The sequence below is a fragment of the Halyomorpha halys genome, unplaced genomic scaffold (assembly GCF_000696795.3).
Source record: "Halyomorpha halys isolate HHAL.00 unplaced genomic scaffold, Hhal_1.1 Scaffold389.1, whole genome shotgun sequence".
Classification (NCBI taxonomy): domain Eukaryota; kingdom Metazoa; phylum Arthropoda; class Insecta; order Hemiptera; family Pentatomidae; genus Halyomorpha; species Halyomorpha halys.
Window position 1 is genome coordinate 316,781 of NW_027109532.1, and position 20,523 is coordinate 337,303.

General features: G+C 29.8%; 1 protein-coding gene across 1 annotated transcript in view; it reads left to right on the forward strand.

Moving 5' to 3' along the window:
- Positions 1-20,523, forward strand: part of PMCA (plasma membrane calcium-transporting ATPase 3) — a 728,428-nt gene that overhangs the window by 71,307 nt on the left and 636,598 nt on the right. The window contains exon 2 of the mRNA XM_067047708.1: positions 16,723-16,810. The gene's annotated coding sequence lies outside the window, so the exon portion shown is untranslated. The remainder of the gene's footprint in view (positions 1-16,722; positions 16,811-20,523) is intronic.

Consider the following 20,523-nt stretch of genomic DNA (forward strand, 5'->3'; position numbering starts at 1 on the left):
AATTCTATTGCCTTATCATCGTTTCCAATGGTTTTTGAGATATCTTGGCTTAGTCCCAAGCTATTGAGGTGTGGTGTAAAATATGGCCATCGTTGGAAAACATGGCTTATTGTTAAATTGTTATTGCAATACAGGCAGTTCGGAGGCGTTTCTTTTGAAATAAGATAGGAGTGGGTGTGCCTCGTGTGACCTATTCTCAGCCTAGTCAGTACAACTTCCTCTCTACGGCATTTGCGACTGGAGGTATCCCAGGGCTTGACATCCTTTTTGATAATTTTTAATTTACTCATTGCGCTTTCGTTCCACAATGATAGCCATTTATCTTTGACTACCTTTACAAGAGGCCTGCATATCTCTGACGGAGTTAAAATTGCTTTACCCCGTCCCGGAAGCGAGAGTGCTTCTCTTGCAGCGTGATCGGCCAGTTCATTCCCTGCGATTCCTACATGGCTTGGAACTCATAGAAATGTTACTGACATACCCATGTTGTGTAGAGTTTTTAAGTGAAAATGGATGCAGGAAATTCTCGGATGTTTAATTTAATTCATCTATTGGAGCAAGTCTGTATTCGATATTTTTTAAATAAAAATTAGGTGGTATTTTTATGATATAATGCCATTGAATTTTTTTTCCTGATTCAAAATTTCATTATTATGCTGCAATATTATGGTAGATTCAATTATTCAAAAATAATTACATATTTTAGAATTACATTACATTAAATTAAATTTAATAGAAAAATGTTTTTTACACATTTTACTATACCTTTAATGTGCTGATATATAAAGGAAAAATATTTTTACGGAAAGTGTAACTAAATAGTGATAACTCAATTTGTTATATAAATATTATAAAAAAATTAAATCTGTTACCAGTACCACACATGAAGTGTCAGCGGTGCAGTACATTGTAGGGAAGTACTGTTACTAGACCAACGGTTGTGCAAGGAGGTGATCATGCTTGTCCGTTACATTTTTACCTAATTAAGGAAACCCACTTACTGAAGCTGGGTGAACTCCAGAGGGCTCCCGAACCCACAGGGCTGACTTACGGCTACAGTGTAACAGTAAATAGTTATCGGCCACAGCCGGATTCGAACCCTTGGAGTTAATAGCACAGTGCTTTACCATTGAGCTACCCACTCCCAAAATATTTATCTCGCATTATTATATTGTTCATCTATTGTTTACTATTGCTAACAATGAAAACTGTTTATTTATTTCAAATAAACAAAATTAAAAGTACTTATTTATAGTGATATTTTTTAAAAATTCGTTATTCAAGCCTAGGAATATTATTAATGAGGATAACAACTAGCTTATATTAAATGGCCATATAATTCTACATTGATATGGCGAGTTAAGTTAAAATTGTAAGAGTTCTTTTCGAGAAGATCGAAAAATATCGATTCTATAAATTGGCACTTGCGTTAATTTAATCGAAAATAATGCTGTCGCGACCCAGCCATATAATTTCCTTAAATATGTATTGTCAGTTTTGTACGACTTTTCGTTTTTGATATATGACTTTTGTTTTTGAAGTATTTGACTCTACATATATATATTACGCCGAATACTCAGAAATTCGAAAGGGGAAGTGAAGAAGAAAAAAAAATAGTTTCTCACAATTTATAATAGTCAAACCTATTTGTTTAACTCACGATTAATAATAGTCATGAACATTTAATTCCAAAATTTTCAATTTATTTAAATGTTTCACAGGGAATAACAGTTATTCCATGAAGGAAATCATATAATAATTCTGAAATAAAAAGTAATATTGTACTGACATAATTTCGAATTACAAAGTAATTCTCCATTTCAGAGAAAACTGTTAGAATCTGAAACAGATTATTACTTTTATGAGATAAAGTCTAGGAAAAAGTACCGTTATATCTGAAATGTTTCCTTCTGATTTACTGTATAATATTTAACGGTGTTCAGCAATTAACATTTATATTGATGTTTAAAATTAACAATTTACAGTCATGAAATCCTCTGCTCAACCTAGCAGCACTATTGGGAACTGCTTAGTGGCGCTGTGCGGTCACATTAGGAACTAGCTGGTCCCAACCAGACCCAACAACGCCGAACAATATTCTTTATTTTTATATTATCTAAATAATTGAATAGTAATTTGCACAAATGTGTTATTATTATAAATTTAAAAGTAATTCTTTTAATTGAGCATTTAACTTATTTATGCTAATTTTAATGCCATCCGGTCATGAAAACACAAAACATTGAAGTATCTGACAGCTTAAATCCTTAACTGTTAGGAATGTTTTTATTAATTTTTAAATTAGACAATAATACGGGACTATTATATGGTATTAGAGTTATTATTGGTTAGTTATCACTATTGGCCATAGCTTTATTATTTAAAAATTAATTTCACACCTAGTAAAAATAGTCTTTAATAAATTAGAATGAAATTTATTAGAATGTTAAGAAATAGTACCAATCCTAGAAAATTCGAGAAATAATAATAATTTGTAAAAGAACTTGTATTTTTTGGGGTCTTTGAATTTTTTTTGTTTATTTTATGGTGTAAAATATTAAAATTTGAGGTACGGAAATATTGAATGATGATTGTATATATATTTTACATTATTTGAAGACTGTATTATGATTAATTTTAGTAGTGTCAATGGTAAAAATAGTTTATGTTTTTCTTGATCATTAAAGTTAATTATTTTCTTAAATAAACACTGAAGGTATAATTGAGGAACTATATAAAAGCCTTGTGCCCTAAAAATGATTCTAAGCTATTGAAATTTATGCTGGTATAAATGAGACCAATTTTTGTGTGCCAATTCATTTTGAAATTAATAGAAGTATTAAGATTATTTTGACATATTTCTAAGAGAAATAAAATGGAAAAAAACAAAACAGATTATTCTAACTCTAAAGAATAGTTGGGAAAAATCTTGAATAACTTAAGCTGTGGGCAAATTATAAAATATTTGAGAATTTTTGTAAAATTATATGTTTTCTATCGATTATTTATTTTATTTTTGTTGCTACGGTTTATGAAGGAAATATACATGAATTAAACAACCAACAATGTTATCTTAAAATACTAATTTTAAAAAAATCTCCAATTGTAAATAAATTATGTTTATAAGTTTTGGTATCATAAATTTAATAAGGTAAGTGAGTATTATGTACAAATTATCAGTTTGTTACTAGTTATAATTTTAAACTGAGAGATACAAAAAAAAAAAAAAAAAAGCAGCCTTCGCTATTAAAACATAATTCAAGTTAACCACTCCACCCAATAAGCAATAAAATTTAATATTTTATTAATCAATTTTAATAAAATATTAAATAATTGAGTTCAGTAAAAAATCATCAAGAAAACAATAAAAGTGATATTTAACCAGACACTATGTTAAATGATTATTTTAGAATTAATATTTTTATGGTTAATATTAAATAGATTATAATATGAACTGATGTCAGTTCCAAAAATGCCCAACAGATGGTGCCAAAGTGTTTAACACTGATTCTTCATATGAAAAATATATTAATTCATATTAATATATTTCTTATATTCTAATATTATATTCATCTATTTATCATTTCTCCTTTCATACAATTTTATTAACTATGCTAGTGAAAATACTTATAATGATAATGGGATACAAAATTTTAAAGGACGTTACCTGATAAATCAGTTCTTTTTGTTATAGAAAAAATTATAAAAAGGAGAAGATAATTAAATTTATTTACAAAGTTCTTAAAACGCAATAAACTATACTGAACACATTTAGAAGTCTTCTTCTGTTCATATTCCTAAATGAGGTGTACTGTATATCGTGAATCTACTCCAGGACAACTGGTCAGATAACCGGTTTAGCTAACTATTTCTGTAACTGAATAGAAATGGAAATTACCCCTAAGTTGGGACAATGATTGATTGGAATACTTGAGCAGAATATAGGTGGCAACATAATCAAAACCGAAAATGTTTTGGCAAAAGTTGGGTAATTATGTTAAACTCTATATCTTTATAGTGGTTTGCCTCTTAACTCTGTAGTGAACGCAATAACTACCGTAGAAATGAATTGCTTTTGGGGAATTGGTTGAAAGACTAAGTGGAACCATTTAAGAAATGAAAAAGGAATGACGCAGACAGGCGAAATGGCTGAAGAAAATCCAAAGAATTGACTCAAATAACTCATTCTTTTTACTAAAAGTGGAGGATATATAAATAAACTGAACAAACATTTTTTTATACGATTAGTGATTTTGTTCTATGTATCTGACCCTGCAAATTAATGGTGAAGATATCACATTCATATTTTTTTAGTTATAGTGAAGACAACAGGATAGTAGTTATATTATATTTAGTAGTTGGCCATATAAATAATTACGGAGAAAAGTGTAAGGTATTCAATATTAACACAAAACAATAAACATAATATTCATTTAATGTCGACGTTTCGTTCGATATTTCAGGCCTTCTTCAGGGCTACGAAAACAAAATAGAATGGAGATGAAAAGTGTTATGTTCTTATATTGTTACATTGTGAGCCGAAACGTCAATTCATTACTTTTTTTTTAAATATTATTTGTTAGCCTTATCCGCCCCTTTGGCCATCGTCTATGTTTAGATTAATTTACATTATTAGAGTATTTTTTTGTTTAATATTAACTAAAATTTACAGGTTATTTCCTAAATAAAATAAGTAAATATGATGTTTGAATTAAAACATATGATAGCTTGTAAAGAAACTACCCATTTGGTAGCTCTTATTATATGCTTATAATTCAATAAAAATAACATACAATTTAGATGTACATAGAAGTAAATTTTTTTTTTTTTGTTTCGACCGATTCTAATAAAAAAACGTTTGAAAACTATAATGTTACTACTCACTGAGGGTCCGTAGACCTAATATCGCTGATTTTTCAAAATGGCCGCGGTAAATGTTTATGTTTATTACTAATAACTCCTAAATTATTGTAATTAGCTTAAATAATATCAGCAATTAATTAATAGTGGGTTTAATAAGCTTCAACTTGGGCACTAATAGAGTTATTTACGTTTAATAATTGCTGAGATACAGCTTTTCTAAATCCAATGTTTTCTAAAAAAAAAAAAAAAAAGAGAAAAAATCATTCTGTGAAGATATTTCGGCAAATATCGTGAAATCTACTATCCATAGGAAAATAAGCATTATGAACTACTTTATTTCAGCTATTGTGCTTAAATAGTTTCAGATTGAGCCTAAACAGATATCTCTACGTCAAATAGTTCCTGACATATCAAACTTTTGTCAAGATATGACTCATTTCCAATGTATGCAGCAAAATGCAATAATATTAAAAACCTATGCTGTTAGAATAAAAATACCTATGATTAATTATATTACTAATAATGTGACAATTAATTAATAATAAATTTGTTTGAAAAGAATATTGGTAATTTCAGAAACATCACGTTTGAGACGGAAAGGGTTTAATTTGAACTTTTTCTTTCTAACGTATGAAAATGTTCATATCTTACTCTACAATAATTTTATTCACATAATTAATAAATCCTATTTCTACAGGTATAGTATTGATATATCAATAAACCCTCTACAGTGAAAGAACGTAATTACTGCATTTGTTGATTCGTTGATGTTGACACGTGTGTTATTGCTACGATGATGGATTTCTTGTTAAACAAATGATTCTATAGCACAATTCAACACTCAAACAACGATTGCAGCATTAAAGGATTAATATCAGGACAAACATATCCATGCAAATAAGCCCTCCTTTTGTCGTAACCCATCGGAAACATTGGAGTCCTGAACTTATCTATCACTCGTCACTGCTACCAATCAAAATTTATGGTCCAACCTTTTATTTTATGATCATAGTTAACTCTAATAGACTATACTTCTTAAAAATATTTTAGATTAATATAAAAGAGCAAGTAACAAATAAAAATCAATATTTTTATGAAACAAATAAAAAAAAAAATGATATTCTATCGCGACAAAACTGTTTTCCACCCTATCTATATTTACAAATTGATCCAGTAATTTGTTGGTTCAGTAGTTTGTTGGTTCAGTAGTTTGTTGACCAAACCTTGTTCCTTAAGGCTTCCACTAATCACTTTCGAAGAGATTTAAACTATTTTTAAATGTTGAACGTGGTCAGGGTTGTGTTAAAGAAATAAGAACGATATCCCACAGACGTACTTTTTGAAAGATTATATATATAAATAATTTACCGTATAATTTCAAATAATGAAGAAGATGGTCAGGGTTGCGGTCACAGCAGAACAAAAATAGTTAACGCTGTTAAACTAAATGTTAACTATTTTTGTTCTCTTCTGACCGCAACTCTGACCATCTACTACATTATTTGAAATTATACGGTCAATTATTGATATATATAATATTTTGTGTGAAAGCCTATTAACTTCAATATGGAGTTGCCTTCAAGGGGCGTGGCCAAATCCCCACCTCTTAGCATCATTTTTGCTTAGAATGAGAGTAGGGTTATTAGACATTTGCTTAAAAATAGTTTTTCCTTCTCTAATCGATATCTGTCAGGAGCATCCAGATCAATGTCTTTTGTTACCGCTAAATATAACTCTTTCCCCCTCTTTTTGCATGCTCATGAGACATGTTAAATAGCGTATCGCTTCCCATTAGCTTCTGAATGGGGGTGGTTTTCCACTGAACTGTAGGTACTGAAGATTTTTCCTGAATTCTTTGGACATTTTAATGTATAAGGTTGGCAAGAAAATAATTGCACAAGAAGATAGCGTTGTGTTTGTTTTGTTATTTATTGGTTAATGTTAGCTTTTTGAAATTTTATGTTGACATAAATTTTACTAGCAACAAATGATTTTAGTGTTCAAAGCAGTAGAAAACAACTACTGCTAACATTTTTAACATTTTTTAAAACATTTTTTCAAATAAATCGATTATTTATTGGTATTTTAAGACAGCTCGATAGAAAAGGAGGTTCATTGATTCCATGTTTTTTATACACATATAATACGAATACTTACCAACATTCTCTAGAATGTATACTTGCGCTTAACCAATATGATTCTATATTGTGCTGTGTAATGTAGCGATCTATGCAACTGTATGTTGTATTTGACCTTAAATTCAATAAATAAAACCAATTCTTCTGACCTTTGATTAAAGAATATAAGACGGAGTGCGACAAAGAAAAACTGTTTTAGAAAAAAAAATGTTCTTGTTTCTGTAATATAAAATTTTATTTAAATAAATAATTTAATTTATATCCTTTTTAGTCTCCACTTATTTTATTTTCTTTACAAGTCCGACGTTTCGGCCAAACCGACCATCCTCTGGGACAATCTACCACAAAACAGCTTTTATTAAATCTATGATCCTCAACAATTCAAAATACTTTAACAATATTATTTATAATTCATCTTACCTTAATAGAATTTTTGAACTAAATGATTCAATAACTCAACTTCGTGCAGGCTATTCTGCCCAGGTCAAAAAAACAATTTCTATGAAACATTAAAAATTAGGTAAACATATTAAGTTTTAACAAATAGTGGCTGTGACAAATGATTTTTAATTTTGGTTTGTAATGTGAAAATTGACTAATTAGGTTATTAAACATAATGTAGGATATACTTATTAACAAAAAATATGTTTTCCTAATGAAGTTAAATTATTAAATCATTTAGTTCAAAAATTGTATTAAGCTAAATTATAAATAAATTTATTAATAAATAATAAATTATAACTAAATAAAAGATAAATTATAAATAATATTGTTAAGTATTTTGAATCGTTGAGGATCATACATGTAATAAAAGCTGTTTTGTGGTAGATTGTCTCTGAGGATAGCCGGATTGGCCGAAACATCGGACTTGTAAGGAAAATAAAATGTGCTGAGACTAAAATGGATAAAAATTAAATTATTTATTTAAATAAAATTTTATATTACAGAAACAATAACATTTTTTTTTTCTAAACTGCAGTGGTTTATTTCTTCCTATTAAGGCACGACCCTATTTATGGTTTTTTATCCATCCTGCAATTTTTTGGGACTTTTGACGATTTGTAGGCAACGGATCCAGAAAAAGGGCAAAAATAAAGAACAATACGGATAAATCTCATTTTCATATGAATAGGTTGGAGAAGTCATTTTATATGGAAACATTCGTCGCCACATCCCTGGCATACACATTTACATAGGAACGTGATTTCAGGTTCATATAACTTTTCACACATACACGCAGAGGATTTTGGGAGCTTTGGTTAATTCGATTCCAGAGGACCTTAAAATGAGAATATTCGTTGAAAACGTCGTACGAAACTGAAATTATATATCTAGGGCATATGTTTTCCAAGAATGTTCCAGTAACATTAACGATAAATACTACTGTTACTTTATAAACAGAATAATTTATAGATTATAAATAAAATCAATTGTTATAATTTTTTTTCGAATTTCTCAAAAGCGACTCTAACAATTTTGATTATTATATTATCAATATAAAATCAAGTGAACATCAATATCAGCTAGGTCATATTATCATTAAAAGAGTTTTATGGGGCCTAAATATTGAATTAATAAAAAATTCTTCTAAAGTTCCTTTAATTTTTTTATTTGGAAATAATTACCAATTTCGCATTGTTAATAGCAATATCATAAGTATAAATATGAACTATGAGGAATTCGATAATTAACTAAAGGAGAAATCGAGTTTAGACTTCAAAATTGGAGACAACCGAGCGTGTCCGATCTCTTCCGATCGCAGTCATATGTTCTTTGTTATATTTTGTTTAATTATTCTATCCTTTGCAGGAAAAAAGTTGATATTCGTTATTTTCACCTCAAAGAATCCTAAATATGATTTTTTATAGCCACATAAAAATTAAAAAAATGTATTTGAAATTTTTACCCTCCAGGGTGGTAATTAATGTGTGATGCGCGTACGGCAACATATATATATATATTATATTTACTTAACTATATCTGAGACATCCAACATGTTCTATATATTATATGTATATACCAGTTCTCTGACGTCAACGTAGCAGGTTCAAACGCCCATCCTACACCTTTCCTTGTAAACTACCATTTTTCAAGAAATGACCAACTCAAGAGACGAAAACAAAGTAGACAAAAACTTTCACTAGATTCGCACGTCATGTTTTCGACCTCGCTGTCTGAGAAAAGTCAAACTTCTCAACATATACTATTTTCGGTTGGCTCTATGAATTTCGGCGGTGTTCCGAATAAATTAGGTTTCTGGTCTGGCGGGGTTTTGGCTGAGAATCAACAATGAGCAGACCCTGCCTTTTACTAAAAATATCTTTCCGAACATCTCGGATTATATTTAACATTTGCCACTGCTAACTCTTCCTGCTTTCCTAGAGCAATACCCGCGCTATTTAGTAAAATAGAAAATTTCGTTCCGAATCTTAACAAGTTATGAACCAGCTGAAGGATGATACATAATATGTCATATTTGCGGTATCGTTACATCATCATTAAGATTATTTGATATCGTATACAAGTTATGATAAAAATAATCAACAAGCACAAAAAACAGCCACAGAAATGGAATTTTAAAATAAAAAAAACTTTTAAGCACTAAAACATAATGTTTTATTATTATTTTAGCATAGATATATAAGTATAGTTCATATAATACAAGAGACAAATAAATTATTTAAAAAACGAAATTTCTTTTTTGGAAATCCTTGATTGACCTTATGTAAAAAAAAAAAAAAAACTCAAATAGTAATTTCATATTTTTTGGTCTCTTTAAATTGCATGGTATATGTATTACTTATTTACAACAAATTGTTTTGAATGAAATTCACATTCAAATAGGAACATATCCTGTGGAAACCGAATTAAAATTTACAATATCGTGTTACTGTTTATTTTTATATTAAAATGATATCAAAAATAAAAAAAACTAGTAAATTATCATTACTTTTTTTTCTCATTTTTTCCTAGATTCAAATTACAAAAAATTGAATAGAGTAAAATTTCCAATTGAGATTGAAAGTGAAAAATAAATTGAACAATAACACACGGTACACTGTTACATACTGAATTATGTGTTTTAAAATATCTAAACTGATTTTCAATGTAATGATATATATTATAAGAAAATAATAAAACAATATTTTAGTTTATTTATTGTAAAATTAATTACTATAATAGAATTAATTGTATAAAGAAATATTAATTTTAAAGAAGGAAGTACAAATTAGCCTCTGAATTTTAAATCAAAAGAGAAACCAAACTCATAAAAATTATTTGGTCACTATAATGAGTTATAGAATCCTTTGCATCTCAAATAATATAATTAATCTAGTTCACTTCAAATTAAATTCAATTTAATTAAAACGGAATTCCTAAATAGTGTTACAGTATAATCTCGGTTATCCGAACTTTGGTATTTCGAACACTCCAGTAATCCCTATTGGCGTAAAAACATTTTTTTTTTTTTAGAAAACTCAGCAGGGAATAAGATTTTTGGTTTTAAATATAAATGTGTAAAGGATATTTTTAATTTCCTGATCTATAGGTGTGTTATTGTGATAACTATGAAAATCGAATGAGGGAACTTTTAGTTTCCATATCGAGTAATCTAATTCCAACGGATGTGTTCATAATATATTTTGTCGAAATTTGAAAAAAATAATATCTATTGTATAAATTATTTAATTCTGTAAAACTAATTTAATTAACTGTAGAAGTATATATAATATAAATTTTGTTAGTGAACTGATTTAAAAAAAAAAATAAATTAATGTAAAATTTACAGTTATTTGCTCTAATTTTAAATACAAATGTGAATTTATCTTAAATCCAATATAATTTTTAAAAACTGGTTCGTAGCTCATATGGTCATAGTTAATAAAAAATATGAAAAATTTTTAAACGTGAAGGGTTTGTATTTTTTAACTACCCCTAACAATGTAATTAAAGGTCTTCGAAAAAGCCTTCCTTTTATTACTTTTTGTTCCTCATTAAGTCCATCTTAATCGTTCAATATTATTTAACGTGGTAAAAACATGAAACGTGTTAATATTATTGATTCTATATACCTCTCAGACGGTCAATATATTGACGAATCGTGGTATTATTAAATCAATACTGACCATGTAAGGGCACACATACGTATTTAAAATAATAATTCTGTGCATAATCGATTCTTACAGTTAGTAACTCGAGTTTTCTCATGTTTTAATATTTAACTGTAAATCAGCACACCGCTTTGGTTGTATACATAAAGAAAAAAGTTTTGTTTCGCATTATTTTAATAAATTTATTTTCATTTAATGATCATAATACAATCTCTTATCAGGATCAGAATAGCTTTCGTCACATTATTTCGGATAAACAGGATTCTGTTGATACTTGCTTAATAGATTCTTTGATTTTTTAAAACTAGAACGTTCATTTTTATTGTTTGAATAAAATAATTCTAATTGTATTGAATAAAAGTATTCAAGTTAAGTCTCAAAACACTCTTTATTATATCAGTAAACGACCAACCTGGCCATCCTTAAGGATAATCTATTAAATAATAAATTTTGTTATACGTTCGTTTTTAACAAACACATTATTATTAAAAAATTAGCATACCTTAAATATAAATTTACATCACATATTTTAAAAACTTTTTTGTAGATTATTCTGCCCAGGAATTTTCAGTCAAATCACCCTTAGAAACAAAAAATAATATTAATTTATTAATAAGCTTGCCTTCCCTTATGTTTAATTACTTATTTTGTCACTTTTCCATTAAATTTTAAAACTTTTAATTATAAATTAACACTATTATCAATCTACTATCATAAATTGTTTCTAACCTTTCAAAGATCAGGCATATAATTAATTTAATTCAAACTGTATTTTGGTCCAAATTATTATTTCTTTTCAAATTAAAATCCATATCAAAGGTAATAGTAATTAGTAATATATAATTTGACAATATTATTCATAAATTAATTTTACTTGAAATTTCTGTATAATGTTGTTTCGAATTTCTTGTCTGTTTTAAAAATCACTGTAATTGATATTTTCTGACATATACTCAAACGGCAAACTCGGAATCCTCACACAAGACTGAAAAGACAGGGAACAGCACGTCGATTCCGACCATTACATCACTCCCTCGATCAACGGTATAAACTTCCAATTCATTACAAAAGAAGTATCTACATTACTGTAATAAGGCCTATCTGAGCTTTGGGGCTTCACTGAACCTTGGAATTCCTTCGTATCCAATCCTTACAGACCAAAATCCAGACTTTATCACAAATAAAACCTTTATGTTCTATATGTAACCGATCTAGCCCGAACCAGATATCAATCCTATTATAAACTCACTAACCCAAATCCACAGGTTTCTAACCTCATTTCCTCTTTTAGTCCAGACTTTTCTCCGAGGCGCTTGAAAAGAACATGGGCTCGAGACCTTCAAATGTAGAAATATAATAATATTTCTATACGCGCTACCAATGGGTAGCTTCTCTACATTCCTGTATCACCCCATTATGATCTTACCTCAAATTTACTAGATGTATTTTTATGTAAATAATACGGTTGTAAAAGTCAATAAGTAAATTTAAAAAAATAATAAATCCTTTGAACAATTTTTTTTCTTTTTGAAAAATTATTAAATTATCAAAATCGAATTTATGTTGGTTTTTAGATGCTTCCTATACTAGTGCTGTTTTATTGGAATCCTTCTCCTTGTTTCTTATATCATTCTATCACCCATAAATTGTTTAGTTTCACCTATATATGTATAGCTGGACAATGTAAGCCAAGAATTTGAATATATCAATGGTGATTGATTTTTTAAATTTATTTTGCCCTTCAATTTACTATAATAATTTTTAATGAGGTGTAGATAGTTGACCGTAGATTAATGATTGGAGAAGTTTGTCGGGGATACTTGCAGATCTTATATTATACATATATTCTTACCTATCTTATATCATCTAATTCCACGATTTTCAATCAATTAAAAACATTTTTTTTTTACTATTCAATTATCAGTTATCAATTTTTTATCATTTATGATTCAATTCAATATTTTGTACAATTCCAAATTTCTTTGAATACTATTCCTTTTCAATTGTATGTTTCTCTAAATGTTGTTGTTATCTCTTTTGTTCTATAGCCCTGATGAAGACCTGAAACTCAGGTCGAAACGTCGGCATTAAATAAATAAATATGGTTTTGTTTATTTATGTTGTTCTTGCTTATGTTGCTGACCGCACCCCCCGACAAACTTCTCTAATAATAATTTTTAATTTTATTATTGGATCTGTAACATAAAGTCATCTACATCGTAATTTTTAATTGATTTCTGTATATCTTCAGATAAGCTGTTTATGGAATTGCGTCTATAAAATTTCTTATTGATTGCTGAATTATTTATATTGTTCTTGGTTCCATTTTTTTTTTTAATAAAAAATATATTGTTTTTCTGAAAGGCACGGTCCGTTTTGAGTGTTACTTTCCGGTGCTCTGGGTCGTGGCCTTTCTTCGATAATGTCGGATCCAAATCGCGTCACGAATAGCGAGGATGCGTCGAATGAGCGGGAGTTTACTTTTACTCAACAGCGTACTGTATTTATAGAATCGTTTTTGTCCAATTACCGACCGACTCAGGCCACTGGAGCTAGTTTAGAAGAAACAGCACTTCAATAAAGCCAACCCGTCACGGTTATCTCTTTCAATTTATTAATTCAAGAGGGGCAAATCTATTCTTCTCTCTGCTTTTTATCTCGACTGGCAAACGAAAGCAGCACACTTGGAGTTAACGAAGCCGCTTTTTCGTGTGGTGCACTTGTTTTCAAACGTTCCACATTTATCGAGAATTTCATGTCTAAAGCGTATATTTGAAAGAATAAGCCCTTGAGAACATAAGAAAGAAATCGTGTTCTCTTTACCCACCTTCTTTCATTGAACAGAAACAACGGAATCGATGACGATCATTAACCAGTATGCTCCACTCTAAAACATAGTATGTCATAAAAAAACATCCATTTGGTCTCAACACTTTTTTATTATCTTAACATTCGAACGTTTCAGCCATTCCGGCCTTTTTAAAGGATCTTATTACACTATCACAAAACATTGGTAATCAAGATAATTGCTGGTCATTTTGCCTTTGTCAAATTATTTATCATTAGTCTATTTTCTTTAAAACTTAAATTATGAAAAAAAAGAAACTGCTCGTAGATTCCGACTATTGCAACATTTACTAGACAAACGGTCTGAATAGCCAATCCATTACAAAACACTAATCTACATGACTATTATAAGGCCTATCTGGACATTCGGAGTTGAGCTTTGGGGCTCCACTAAACCATCAAATTCCTCCAGAATCCAATCCTTACAGTCCAAAATCCTTCGTAAAATCCTTAATGCTCCTTACTTTGTCACAAATCATCCATCAGGACCTCAATATTCCATATGTTACCGATTTCTATACTTTTCTAATGGATTGGAAGTTTAGACCATTTTTTTAGTAGGTACTGTAATAGTTGGTATCGTATAATTTCCTGTCTTTTCAGTCTTGTGTGAGAGTTCCAAGTTGGTCCTTACAAAATATAAGCCAGTAATATTGCTTCAACAATCTGCTACATTTAAAGTATATTAATGATGAAAGTAACCATTCATAACACAATTTTAAATAAGAAGAAAACAAACAATATATAAATAAAGAAAATTATAATAATCATGAAAAAAATAACAATGCTTATGTAAAATATGTTCTATCTAAAAGATTCTGAGGCTAGGACAAACAAAGATCGCACCTTAAATTGTGAAGCTAGCCGAAGAACTCCATCTGAGGGTTTGAAAAACTGTAGAGAATGGGAATGAGGTAGTGGCTGCTAAGTGAGGGCGTCAGAGCTCATATAAATAAAAATATAATAAAATATGTAATGTTTAAAATACTTTATTTGAGATGAATATAAATTTCTAAACAAAAATTTTAAAGATTATTTTAATTTATTTATTTATATATACAACTTTATTAAAAATATATGCAAGTAAATTTGATGTTAGTTATGATACAGACGTATAGAGAATCTACTTAATAATAGAACTCTAATTACATTTCTATTGGAGAATATCTCGATCTTCTTTTTAGACGCCAAGGAGGATTATCAGGTTATGAAGGAGAAGCCAGGTTAGAAACAAGTGGGTTTGGGTGGTTTGGAAGTTTATTATGGAAGGATTGGTATCTGGTTCTGGCCAAATCGGCAAAATATGGAACACTCAGGTCTTGGTAGATGGCATAATTTGTAAAAAAAAGTAAGAAGTATTAAAGAGTTTGGATTGTAAAGATTGGATATGAAAGGAATTCGATGGTTTTGTGGAGTCCCAAAGCTCAACTACGTATGTCCTTTTTGTCTAGTAAGTGCAGTAATAGTCGGAATCGGCGAGCAGTTTCCTCTCTTATTTTAAAAAAGAATTATTTATAAATATATACTTTTCATTTACTGTTATTTGATTAAATAAACATGGTAGTGATTGATAATGAAATCAATTAAATCAGTTTCTTGTTAATGTGAAAATTTATCAGAAATAAATGAAGAACAAATTCGACTTTAACGGATGAAAATACTAGGAGAAATTCAAAAACAAGTATCATCACTTTTTTGTTGTATACTACGTTATTTTTCTATATTAACGTTAATTTATTTTATTTTTATTACGAAGATTTTTTTTTCTAATAATTACCTGGAATCGAAAAGAAGCTTATATAATATTTTTTAAATATTAAACAATCGAATACTACGATTTTTTATTAATATAATTGATTTTATAATATTAAAGTTTATTACCAATTATTTTTTTGTTATAATATATAAATTTTAGTCAGATTTAATTTTTATTTTTATTTACCTAACCTTATTATAGTACAAATTGGACATATATGAAAATTAGTATGATATATCAATTCGATTCAATCGATTCATATAGTTTCAAATTAATCGATGCATATTGTAAAAAGTCAAAGAAACAAGTAATCGAAATAAATTATATAGATCAAAATTAATATTATTATCATTAATATTTAAAATATATTTATATATAAGTATGATATATAAATACAATATAGAGAAAACATTTATTAACTGAGTACACTTCAATAGTTCATCGGATTTTATATGATTATTTTTTTGTTGTATGAATTCGTTATTATTAATTATACAATAATCACGATTTCAATTAGGGGTTTTTAATTGTCCCCCCTTTTTTATTAAAGTTCAAATTAAAAATTCAGATTAGGTTTTTAGATTCCTTTTGATTACGATTGTGAATTCATATCTCGGAATTTTTAATCCATCTCCCTTATCAACGGTCTCTTGGACAAATGGAAAAGAGGCAATCCTTTATTTTTCTTCAAGTCCTCTTTGAAACCCTACAATCTACTTGGCGATTGTAATGGAAGAAAAAGCTTTGCATGTTGTGGAGTGCTCTATTCGAAGGAACACTTGAGTTATAGACCGTCTTTATTCATTTCAAGAAAAACGTCCGTTCTTCTGTTTACACGCAACCCTGTATCATTCAAAACGTGAATCAGAGCTTAATTCCCAGAATATTTATGCGATATGTGATTTTACAAGGTCTCTTATCATAGTTGAACAGTATACGAGCAGAATGCTTGTTAACTACTTGAAACATGTTATCATATTTCTCATGTTGGGTATTTATTTTTCAGGTGAGTCCTACTGGTACAATTAAATACGAAGCCACCGCACACCGCGTCACCCCTTTTCTATTCTACATATTTTTCTCTGAAGCTGAAGGTGAGTTTTTTTTTTTTATATCTATGAAAATAAAATATACTTGAGATATTTATAAGCTGATTAAGAATGTTTGATTGTTAGACTCATGAAGCTATTCTATATAAGCGCGTGTGAAATGAAACTTAACGATCGATCTCATTTACTTGGTTGCTTAATCGAGGTCTCTGTTACAGGTAATTGAATTATAAGCTTTTAAGGGGTGGGGGGGGGTGTCTGGTGTAGGAACACTTGACGACTTTTCATTTAACATCATTTTCCAGTTTCATTGATTGACCTCCTAACGGCATTGACAATATGACACGTATACTCGAGTTTTAAATCACTTAGATAGTTAGATCTATAACATAAGAACTGACGAATCTTTATTTCTATTTGTAAATTGTGGAAGCATTCATTATCAAATAATGCCAACTCTCTACACCTCTTAAAGATACTAGCACTACTAGCTCTGATAACTGCAATGTTGGTACAATTGTCTGTAAGGATTGAAAGGTACTATACATATATCACATAAGCTAACGCAAAATTATTATTATAAAAAAAATTTCTAAACTATAATGGTATATCTATGATACCATCTCAAATAGGAAATATAATCGGCAACTGATGAAGCTGGGAATATTTAAATGTACGCAGTTTCGTTTGCTCTACCAAGGCTTGTAGGAAACCAGTATGTATCTAATTTGTCATTGCTTAAAGGATTAATGTTTAAGGGAAGCGACAATCGAACCTAAACTGTCATTCCACCGCAGGCCATCATTTGTCCTTGTTTATTTCGGACCAATTCCCATGATCACAAACGTTTCCTAGAATATCCCACTCTTCCTTTTGGATTCCGCCTTCTATCCAACTTACTTAAATCTGACTAATCTTCCATTACTCCTCCTCCCTCTATGCCCAATGAATCTATAATACTCTTCTTTGCATCAAAATATTTTTTTTTAAAATTCCCATTCATCTCTTCTTTTTTGGCAGTAGCCTACTCTTGTAATTTTTCCATATATCCCTCAGCTATGTTCATCGTTTATTCACTAAGGATTAGGCACAGTAACCATTAGAGATTAATTAAATTAGCCCTGTGCTATTTTTTCCTAGTTTGCAAGATGTATATTTAAAATTTCGATGACTGTTCAAAGTCTTCACTGTTTTGTGTGTTCGTTAATTCGTTTACCTTTGCCGAACTGGAAGAAATCTAATCTTGATAGGATAATATCAATTGTAACCTGATGTATTTGGGCAGCACACCTACAGAACACCTAGAGAATTAAAGGACTCCCGAGATTCAACCTACCCTCCATTTTTGGACCAATGAATCACCTACTCAAGTCCTCCCAGAGTACAACAATATTTTTTATTAAGTTTACATATAAAATTTGTATATTTTATGAATTATGCATAAAATCCTGACGGTGAAGAGACCGAACGCGACTATAAGCATTTATATTTGGGAATTAATTTTGAATATTGAACATTTTTTTTAATTTTACTATATAATAACAATATTATATTGTTGGGAGCAGTATCAGCGTGACAACGCGCCAGTCTACCAACCCAAAGGTTGTCAGATCGAGTCCCGGTCCCACCCGGGGTTTTTTCAAGCATAAAATAATACAAAACTCACTCACAACCTCCCTCCCGGGCATTCACTCACAAAAAATACGCGTGGGAGTGACGAAGCCACCCTAAAAAAAAAAACACGTCAAGAAACGCGCGATGTTATTTCCTAATAGATCGCGCGAGGACTTAGACGTCCGTGGTCTACCACCCATATAATAATAACAACAACAATATAGTCAAATAAAATGTATAAAAAGTACTGAAAACAAATGTATATACCTATATAATAAAAAATAAATCTGTACTGCTACAACGTAAGAAGGGTCAGGGATGCAGTACTCTTTGTAAGGAAGTACTGTTACAAGATGACCGGTTGTGCAAAGAGGTAATTTGGTCAGAATCTTGCTTGACCGCCAGATTTTTTCCATATTTATGAAGCTGGGTGTACCCTGGAGCGCCCCCGAACCTACAGGGTTTACTCACGGCTACAGTAACTGAATAAATAATTATTTGTCACGGCCGGACTCGAACCCGGGCTCTTTGGAGTTAATAGCACAGTTATCCGCTGATCTCATTTACACACTTTTACCACACCTTACCACTGATCTCCGATTTACAATACTACAAGTTTGGACAAAAGTGGATTAAACTCATATCTTTTTTATCTTAAAAAAATAACTTGGAATCCTCACACAAGACATAAAACACCGGAAACTGCACGTCGATTCCGACTATTACAACACTTACTAGACAAAAGTTCTAAACTTTTAAGTTAGTTTAGTTTAACAAAACTAAAAAAGACTGAACGACATGACAATAATAAGGCGAGTTGAGATTTAGAGCTCTACTAAACCTTCGACTTCCTCTCGTATCCAATCCAAAATCCTCAATGCTCCTTACTTTGTCACAAATAAAATCATACATAAAAACCTTAATGTTCCATATGTAACCAATCTTGCCCGAACCAGATGTCATTCCTTCTATTATAAACTCCCTAACCACCCAAACCCACAAGTTTCTAACCGTGCTTCCTCTTCCATTCCTGACAAACCTCCGAGGCGCCTGAAAACAAGATGGCCACGAGACCATTTTATATCTCTAATATAAAAACGTCATTAGAGTGTTACCAATGGATAGTTTCACTACATCCCAGAATCGCTCCATTATAAACTAAAATCAAATTTACTGAATGTATGTGTATGATCGCACAGTTGTAAATAGCAATAAATAAAAAAATGTATTTGTTACGTTTTTATAACGATCTTAGGTATAGAGGTGTATGTATATATATTTTTATTATTATTGTTTGTGTAAATTCGTCAAATAAATTGTTTGAATGTGATCATTGTAACATATTGATCAGGTAAGAGGATACATGTGATGAGAAGACGGGTCCCATGAGGATGGCCTAGTTTCGCATCGATCCCCAGTTATCCTGATCAAGTCAAGTAGTTTCCTCGGGATCTGATAATACCGGTCAAGCTAAAGCCACTACACGCTATTTTTAGAACGAACCCCTCGCTAAGAAAAAAAGTAAATGCATAGCTATAATTTTTTCTTTGTTATAATTTGTACTGATTAAATAATCAATAATTTTACAAATCCATTAGAGCTCACTCAAGGAATGAGTCAGACCTACTTTCATTCTCATACACACAGTTTCTGGGATTATCTACGTATGAAACCATCATGGTGTAAAGTGTTTTCCTTCTAATGGTAAACAGATTAAAAATATTACTTTTTAAAACTGAAATTAAAAATTAATCTATTGCCTATATTAATTAAAACATATATGACTGGGTTTCTACATTATTTAAATTTTTTTTCTACGTCCTCAAATACCCTTTATACTATACTACTTGCAAAGTGTTCTACCATATTCGCTTCATTGCGAAGCAGTATATTTCTGTCAATTATTACTCCCATTTTTGTGGACGGTAGGTACAAACTGATTAATTTCGCGATTTACGATATATATTCCGTATTTTTTTTTAATATAATACAGATCGGCCTGGTGGGTCTTACATGGTTAATGTAAGAGGTACATTTTTTTTTTTAATAATTGATAACATCTATAATGCTGTACTCAGATCCACTTACTTTCCTGACCCATGGAAATTATCCATAATCAAAATGATTCCCAAACCTCAAAAGCC